The sequence below is a fragment of the Phyllobates terribilis genome, unplaced genomic scaffold, assembly GCF_046119375.1.
Source record: "Phyllobates terribilis strain yellow unplaced genomic scaffold, ASM4611937v1 Scaffold_83__1_contigs__length_6671269, whole genome shotgun sequence".
Lineage (NCBI taxonomy): Eukaryota > Metazoa > Chordata > Amphibia > Anura > Dendrobatidae > Phyllobates > Phyllobates terribilis.
The window spans coordinates 3,417,978-3,427,710 of NW_027362843.1; positions in this window are offsets into that span (position 1 = coordinate 3,417,978).

A 9,733-nucleotide genomic window follows, 5' to 3' on the forward strand; every position below is an offset into this window, starting at 1 on the left:
TAAATTTTATTTATGTTGTTTTATCCTATGCTTTATTAAATTGTATTTATGTTGTTTTATCCTATGCTTTATTAAATTGTATTTATGTTGTTTTATGCTATGCTTTATTAAATTTTATTTATGTTGTTTTATCCTATGCTTTATTAAATTGTATTTATGTTGTTTTATCCTATGCTTTATTAAATTTTTATTTATGTTGTTTTATCCTATGCTTTATTAAATTTTATTTATGTTGTTTTATCCTATGCTTTATTAAATTGTATTTATGTTGTTTTATCCTATGCTTTATTAAATTGTATTTATGTTGTTTTATCCTATGCTTTATTAAATTGTATTTATGTTATTTTGACCTATGCTTTACTAAATTGTATTTATGTTGTTTTATCCTGTGCTTTATTAAATTGTATTTATGTTGTTTTAACCTATGCTTTATTAAATTGTATGTATGTTGTTTTATCCTATGCTTTATTAAATTGTCTTTATGTTGTTTTATCCTATGCTTTATTAAATTGTATTTATGTTGTTTTATCCTAAGCTTTATTAAATTGTATTTATGTTGTTTTATCCTATGCTTTATTAAATTGTATTTATGTTGTTTTAACCTATGCTTTATTAAATTGTATTTATGTTGCTTTAACATATGCTTTATTAAATTGTATTTATGTTTTTTTGTCTTATGCTTTATTAAATTGTATTTATGTTGTTTTATCCTGTGCTTTATTAAAATGTATTTATGTTGTTTTATCCTATGCTTTATTAAATTTTATTTATGTTGTTTTATCCTATGCTTTATTAAATTTTATTTATGTTGTTTTATCCTATGCTTTATTAAATTTTATTTATTTTGTTTTATCCTGTGCTTTATTAAATTGTATTTATGTTGTTTTATCCTATGCTTTATTAAATTGTATTTATGTTGTTTTAACCTATGCTTTATTAAATTGTATTTATGTTGTTTTATCCTATGCTTTATTAAATTGTATTTATGTTATTTTGACCTATGCTTTACTAAATTGTATTTATGTTGTTTTATCCTGTGCTTTATTAAATTGTATTTATGTTGTTTTAACCTATGCTTTATTAAATTGTATTTATGTTGTTTTATCCTATGCTTTATTAAATTGTATTTATGTTGTTTTATCCTATGCTTTATTAAATTGTATTTATGTTGTTTTAACCTATGCTTTATTAAATTGTATTTATGTTGCTTTAACATATGGTTTATTAAATTGTATTTATGTTTTTTTGTCTTATGCTTTATTAAATTGTATTTATGTTGTTTTATCCTGTGCTTTATTAAATTGTATTTATGTTGTTTTAACCTATGCTTTATTAAATTGTATTTATGTTGTTTTATCCTATGCTTTATTAAATTGTATTTATGTTGCTTTAACCTATGCTTTATTAAATTGTATTCATGTTGTTTTATCTTATGCTTTATTAAATTGTGTTTATGTTGTTTTATCCTATGCTTTATTAAATTGAATTTATGTTGTTTTATCCTATGCTTTATTATATTGTATTTAATTTGTTTATCCTAAGCTTTATTAAATTGTATTTATGTAGTTTTAGCCTATGCTTTATTAAATTGTATTTATGTTGTTTATCCTATGCTTTATTAAATTGTATTTATGTTGTTTATCCTGTGTTTCATTAAATTGTATTTATGTTGTTTTATCCTATGCTTTATTAAATTGTAATTCTGTGGTTTTTTCCTATGCTTTATTAAATTGTATTTATGTTGTTTTAAACTATGCTTTATTAAATTGTTTTTATGTTATTTTGTCCTATGCTTTATTAAATTGTATTTATGTTATTTTAACCTATGCTTTATTAAATTTTATTTATGTTGTTTTATCCTATGCTTTATTAAATTGTATTTATGTTGTTTTAACCTATGCTTTATTAAATTGTATTTATGTTGCTTTAACATATGCTTTATTAAATTTTATTTATGTTTTTTTGTCTTATGCTTTATTAAATTGTATTTATGTTGTTTTATCCTGTGCTTTATTAAATTGTATTTATGTTGTTTTAACCTATGCTTTATTAAATTGTATTTATGTTGTTTTATCCTATGCTTTATTAAATTGTATTTATGTTGCTTTAACCTATGCTTTATTAAATTGTATTCATGTTGTTTTATCTTATGCTTTATTAAATTGTATTTATGTTGTTTTATCCTATGCTTTATTAAATTGAATTTATGTTGTTTTATCTTATGCTTTATTAAATTGTATTTATGTTGTTTTATCCTATGCTTTATTAAATTGTATTTATGTTGTTTTGTCCTATACTTTATTAAATTGTGTTTATGTTGTTTTATCCTATGCTTTATTAAATTGTAATTCTGTGGTTTTATCCTATGCTTTATTAAATTGTATTTATGTTGTTTTAAACTATGCTTTATTAAATTGTTTTTATGTTGTTTTGTCCTATGCTTTATTAAATTGTATTTATGTTATTTTAACCTATGCTTTATTAAATTTTATTTATGTTGTTTTATCCTATGCTTTATTAAATTGTATTTATGTTGTTTTATCCTATGCTTTATTAAATTGTATTTATGTTGTTTTATCCTATGCTTTATTAAATTGTATTTATGTTGTTTTATCCTATGCTTTATTAAATTGTATTTATGTTGTTTTATCCTATGCTTTATTAAATTGTATTTATGTTGTTTTATCCTATGCTTTATTAAATTGTATTTATGTTGTTTTATCCTATGCTTTATTAAATTGCATTTATGTTGTTTTATCCTATGCTTTATTAAATTGTATTTATGTTGTTTTATCCTATGCTTTATTAAACTGTATTTATGTTGTTTTAACCTATGCTTTATTAAATTGTATTTATGTTGTTTTATCATATGCTTTATTAAATTGTATTTATATTGTTTTATCCTATGCTTTATTAAATTGTATTTATGTTTTTTTATCCTATGCTTTATTAAATTTTTATTTATGTTGTTTTATCCTATGCTTTATTAAATTTTATTTATGTTGTTTTATCCTATGCTTTATTAAATTGTATTTATGTTGTTTTATCCTATGCTTTATTATATTGTATTTAATTTGTTTTATCCTATGCTTTATTAAATTGTATTTATGTAGTTTTAGCCTATGCTTTATTAAATTGTATTTATGTTGTTTTATCCTATGCTTTATTAAATTGTATTTATGTTGTTTATCCTATGTTTCATTAAATTGTATTTATGTTGTTTTATCCTCTGCTTTATTAAATTGTATTTATGTTGTTTTGTCCTATGCTTTATTAAATTGTATTTATGTTGTTTTATCCTATGCTTTATTAAATTGTATTTCTGTGGTTTTATCCTATGCTTTATTAAATTGTATTTATGTTGTTTTAACCTATGCTTTATTAAATTTTATTTATGTTGTTTTATCCTATGCTTTATTAAATTGTATTTATGTTGTTTTATCCTATGCTTTATTAAATTGTATTTATGTTGTTTTATCCTATGCTTTATTAAATTTTTATTTATGTTGTTTTATCCTATGCTTTATTAAATTTTATTTATGTTCTTTTATCCTATGCTTTATTAAATTGTATTTATGTTGTTTTATCCTATGCTTTATTAAATTGTATTTATGTTGTTTTATGCTATGCTTTATTAAATTTTATTTATGTTGTTTTATCCTATGCTTTATTAAATTGTATTTATGTTGTTTTATCCTATGCTTTATTAAATTTTTATTTATGTTGTTTTATCCTATGCTTTATTAAATTTTATTTATGTTGTTTTATCCTATGCTTTATTAAATTGTATTTATGTTGTTTTATCCTATGCTTTATTAAATTGTAATTATGTTGTTTTATCCTATGCTTTATTAAATTGTATTTATGTTATTTTGACCTATGCTTTACTAAATTGTATTTATGTTGTTTTATCCTGTGCTTTATTAAATTGTATTTATGTTGTTTTAACCTATGCTTTATTAAATTGTATGTATGTTGTTTTATCCTATGCTTTATTAAATTGTATTTATGTTGTTTTATCCTATGCTTTATTAAATTGTATTTATGTTGTTTTATCCTAAGCTTTATTAAATTGTATTTATGTTGTTTTATCCTATGCTTTATTAAATTGTATTTATGTTGTTTTAACCTATGCTTTATTAAATTGTATTTATGTTGCTTTAACATATGCTTTATTAAATTGTATTTATGTTTTTTTGTCTTATGCTTTATTAAATTGTATTTATGTTGTTTTATCCTGTGCTTTATTAAAATGTATTTATGTTGTTTTATCCTATGCTTTATTAAATTTTATTTATGTTGTTTTATCCTATGCTTTATTAAATTTTATTTATGTTGTTTTATCCTATGCTTTATTAAATTTTATTTATTTTGTTTTATCCTGTGCTTTATTAAATTGTATTTATGTTGTTTTATATTATGCTTTATTAAATTGAATTTATGTTGTTTTATCCTATGCTTTATTAAATTGTATTTATGTTGTTTTAACCTATGCTTTATTAAATTATATTTATGTTGTTTTATCCTATGCTTTATTAAATTGTATTCATGTTGTTTTATCCTATGCTTTATTAAATTGAATTTATGTTGTTTTATCCTATGCTTTATTATATTGTATTTAATTTGTTTTATCCTATGCTTTATTAAATTGTATTTATGTAGTTTTAGCCTATGCTTTATTAAATTGTATTTATGTTGTTTTATCCTATGCTTTATTAAATTGTATTTATGTTGTTTATCCTATGTTTCATTAAATTGTATTTATGTTGTTTTATCCTCTGCTTTATTAAATTGTATTTATGTTGTTTTGTCCTATGCTTTATTAAATTGTATTTATGTTGTTTTATCCTATGCTTTATTAAATTGTATTTCTGTGGTTTTATCCTATGCTTTATTAAATTGTATTTATGTTGTTTTAACCTATGCTTTATTAAATTTTATTTATGTTGTTTTATTCTATGCTTTATTAAATTGTATTTATGTTGTTTTATCCTATGCTTTATTAAATTGTATTTATGTTGTTTTATCCTATGCTTTATTAAATTTTTATTTATGTTGTTTTATCCTATGCTTTATTAAATTTTATTTATGTTGTTTTATCCTATGCTTTATTAAATTGTATTTATGTTGTTTTATCCTATGCTTTATTAAATTGTATTTATGTTGTTTTATGCTATGCTTTATTAAATTTTATTTATGTTGTTTTATCCTATGCTTTATTAAATTGTATTTATGTTGTTTTATCCTATGCTTTATTAAATTTTTATTTATGTTGTTTTATCCTATGCTTTATTAAATTGTATTTATGTTGTTTTATCCTATGCTTTATTAAATTGTATTTATGTTGTTTTATCCTATGCTTTATTAAATTGTATTTATGTTGTTTTAACCTATGCTTTATTAAATTGTATTTATGTTGTTTTATCCTATGCTTTATTAAATTGTATTTATGTTATTTTGACCTATGCTTTACTAAATTGTATTTATGTTGTTTTATCCTGTGCTTTATTAAATTGTATTTATGTTGTTTTAACCTATGCTTTATTAAATTGTATTTATGTTGTTTTATCCTATGCTTTATTAAATTGTATTCATGTTGTTTTATCCTATGCTTTATTAAATTGTATTTATGTTGTTTTATCCTATGCTTTATTAACTTGTATTTTTGTTGTTTTAACCTATGCTTTATTGAATTGTATTTATGTTGTTTTGTCCTATGCTTTATTAAATTGTGTTTATGTTGTTTTAACCTATGCTTAATTAAATTGCATTTATGTTGTTTTATCCTATGCTTTATTAAATTGAATTTATGTTGTTTTATCCTATGCTTTATTAAATGTTATTTATGTTGTTTAACCTAGGCTTTATTAAATTGTATTTATGTTGTTTTATCCTATGCTTTATTAAATTGTATTTATGTTATTTTGACCTATGCTTTACTAAATTGTATTTATGTTGTTGTATCCTTTGCTTTACTAAATTGTATCTATGTTGTTTTATCCTGTGCTTTATTAAATTGTATTTATGTTGTTTTATCCTATGCTTTATAAATTGTATTTATGTTGTTTTATCCTATGCTCTATTAAATTGTATTTATGTTGTTTTATCCTATGCTTTATTAAATTGTATTCATGTTGTTTTATCTTATGCTTTATTAAATTGTATTTATGTTGTTTTATCCTATGCTTTATTAAATTGAATTTATGTTGTTTTATCCTATGCTTTATTATATTGTATTTAATTTGTTTTATCCTATGCTTTATTAAATTGTATTTATGTAGTTTTAGCCTATGCTTTATTAAATTGTATTTATGTTGTTTTATCCTATGCTTTATTAAATTGTATTTATGTTGTTTTATCCTATGCTTTATTAAATTGTATTTATGTTGTTTTATCCTATGCTTTATTAAATTTTTATTTATGTTGTTTTATCCTATGCTTTATTAAATTTTATTTATGTTGTTTTATCCTATGCTTTATTAAATTGTATTTATGTTGTTTTATCCTATGCTTTATTAAATTGTATTTATGTTGTTTTAACCTATGCTTTATTAAATTGTATTTATGTTGTTTTATCCTATGCTTTATTAAATTGTATTTATGTTATTTTGACCTATGCTTTACTAAATTGTATTCATGTTGTTTTATCTTATGCTTTATTAAATTGTATTTATGTTGTTTTATCCTATGCTTTATTAAATTGAATTTATGTTGTTTTATCTTATGCTTTATTAAATTGTATTTATGTTGTTTTATCCTATGCTTTATTAAATTGTATTTATGTTGTTTTGTCCTATACTTTATTAAATTGTATTTATGTTGTTTTATCCTATGCTTTATTAAATTGTAATTCTGTGGTTTTATCCTATGCTTTATTAAATTGTATTTATGTTGTTTTAAACTATGCTTTATTAAATTGTTTTTATGTTGTTTTGTCCTATGCTTTATTAAATTGTATTTATGTTATTTTAACCTATGCTTTATTAAATTTTATTTATGTTGTTTTATCCTATGCTTTATTAAATTGTATTTATGTTGTTTTATCCTATGCTTTATTAAATTGTATTTATGTTGTTTTATCCTATGCTTTATTAAATTGTATTTATGTTGTTTTATCCTATGCTTTATTAAATTGTATTTATGTTGTTTTATCCTATGCTTTATTAAATTGTATTTATGTTGTTTTATCCTATGCTTTATTAAATTGTATTTATGTTGTTTTATCCTATGCTTTATTAAATTGTATTTATGTTGTTTTATCCTATGCTTTATTAAATTGTATTTATGTTGTTTTATCCTATGCTTTATTAAACTGTATTTATGTTGTTTTAACCTATGCTTTATTAAATTTTATTTATGTTGTTTTATCATATGCTTTATTAAATTGTATTTATGTTGTTTTATCCTATGCTTTATTAAATTGTATTTATGTTTTTTTATCCTATGCTTTATTAAATTTTTATTTATGTTGTTTTATCCTATGCTTTATTAAATTTTATTTATGTTGTTTTATCCTATGCTTTATTAAATTGTATTTATGTTGTTTTATCCTATGCCTTATTATATTGTATTTAATTTGTTTTATCCTATGCTTTATTAAATTGTATTTATGTAGTTTTAGCCTATGCTTTATTAAATTGTATTTATGTTGTTTTATCCTATGCTTTATTAAATTGTATTTATGTTGTTTATCCTATGTTTCATTAAATTGTATTTATGTTGTTTTATCCTCTGCTTTATTAAATTGTATTTATGTTGTTTTGTCCTATGCTTTATTAAATTGTATTTATGTTGTTTAATCCTATGCTTTATTAAATTGTATTTCTGTGGTTTTATCCTATGCTTTATTAAATTGTATTTATGTTGTTTTAACCTATGCTTTATTAAATTTTATTTATGTTGTTTTATCCTATGCTTTATTAAATTGTATTTATGTTGTTTTATCCTATGCTTTATTAAATTGTATTTATGTTGTTTTATCCTATGCTTTATTAAATTTTTATTTATGTTGTTTTATCCTATGCTTTATTAAATTTTATTTATGTTGTTTTATCCTATGCTTTATTAAATTGTATTTATGTTGTTTTATCCTATGCTTTATTAAATTGTATTTATGTTGTTTTATGCTATGCTTTATTAAATTTTATTTATGTTGTTTTATCCTATGCTTTATTAAATTGTATTTATGTTGTTTTATCCTATGCTTTATTAAATTTTTATTTATGTTGTTTTATCCTATGCTTTATTAAATTTTATTTATGTTGTTTTATCCTATGCTTTATTAAATTGTATTTATGTTGTTTTATCCTATGCTTTATTAAATTTTTATTTATGTTGTTTTATCCTATGCTTTATTAAATTTTATTTATGTTGTTTTATCCTATGCTTTATTAAATTGTATTTATGTTGTTTTATCCTATGCTTTATTAAATTGTATTTATGTTGTTTTATGCTATGCTTTATTAAATTTTATTTATGTTGTTTTATCCTATGCTTTATTAAATTGTATTTATGTTGTTTTATCCTATGCTTTATTAAATTTTTATTTATGTTGTTTTATCCTATGCTTTATTAAATTTTATTTATGTTGTTTTATCCTATGCTTTATTAAATTGTATTTATGTTGTTTTATCCTATGCTTTATTAAATTGTATTTATGTTGTTTTATCCTATGCTTTATTAAATTGTATTTATGTTATTTTGACCTATGCTTTACTAAATTGTATTTATGTTGTTTTATCCTGTGCTTTATTAAATTGTATTTATGTTGTTTTAACCTATGCTTTATTAAATTGTATGTATGTTGTTTTATCCTATGCTTTATTAAATTGTATTTATGTTGTTTTATCCTATGCTTTATTAAATTGTATTTATGTTGTTTTATCCTAAGCTTTATTAAATTGTATTTATGTTGTTTTATCCTATGCTTTATTAAATTGTATTTATGTTGTTTTAACCTATGCTTTATTAAATTGTATTTATGTTGCTTTAACATATGCTTTATTAAATTGTATTTATGTTTTTTTGTCTTATGCTTTATTAAATTGTATTTATGTTGTTTTATCCTGTGCTTTATTAAAATGTATTTATGTTGTTTTATCCTATGCTTTATTAAATTTTATTTATGTTGTTTTATCCTATGCTTTATTAAATTTTATTTATGTTGTTTTATCCTATGCTTTATTAAATTTTATTTATTTTGTTTTATCCTGTGCTTTATTAAATTGTATTTATGTTGTTTTATCCTATGCTTTATTAAATTGTATTTATGTTGTTTTAACCTATGCTTTATTAAATTGTATTTATGTTGTTTTATCCTATGCTTTATTAAATTGTATTTATGTTATTTTGACCTATGCTTTACTAAATTGTATTTATGTTGTTTTATCCTGTGCTTTATTAAATTGTATTTATGTTGTTTTAACCTATGCTTTATTAAATTGTATTTATGTTGTTTTATCCTATGCTTTATTAAATTGTATTTATGTTGTTTTATCCTATGCTTTATTAAATTGTATTTATGTTGTTTTATCCTAAGCTTTATTAAATTGTATTTATGTTGTTTTATCCTATGCTTTATTAAATTGTATTTATGTTGTTTTAACCTATGCTTTATTAAATTGTATTTATGTTGCTTTAACATATGGTTTATTAAATTGTATTTATGTTTTTTTGTCTTATGCTTTATTAAATTGTATTTATGTTGTTTTATCCTGTGCTTTATTAAATTGTA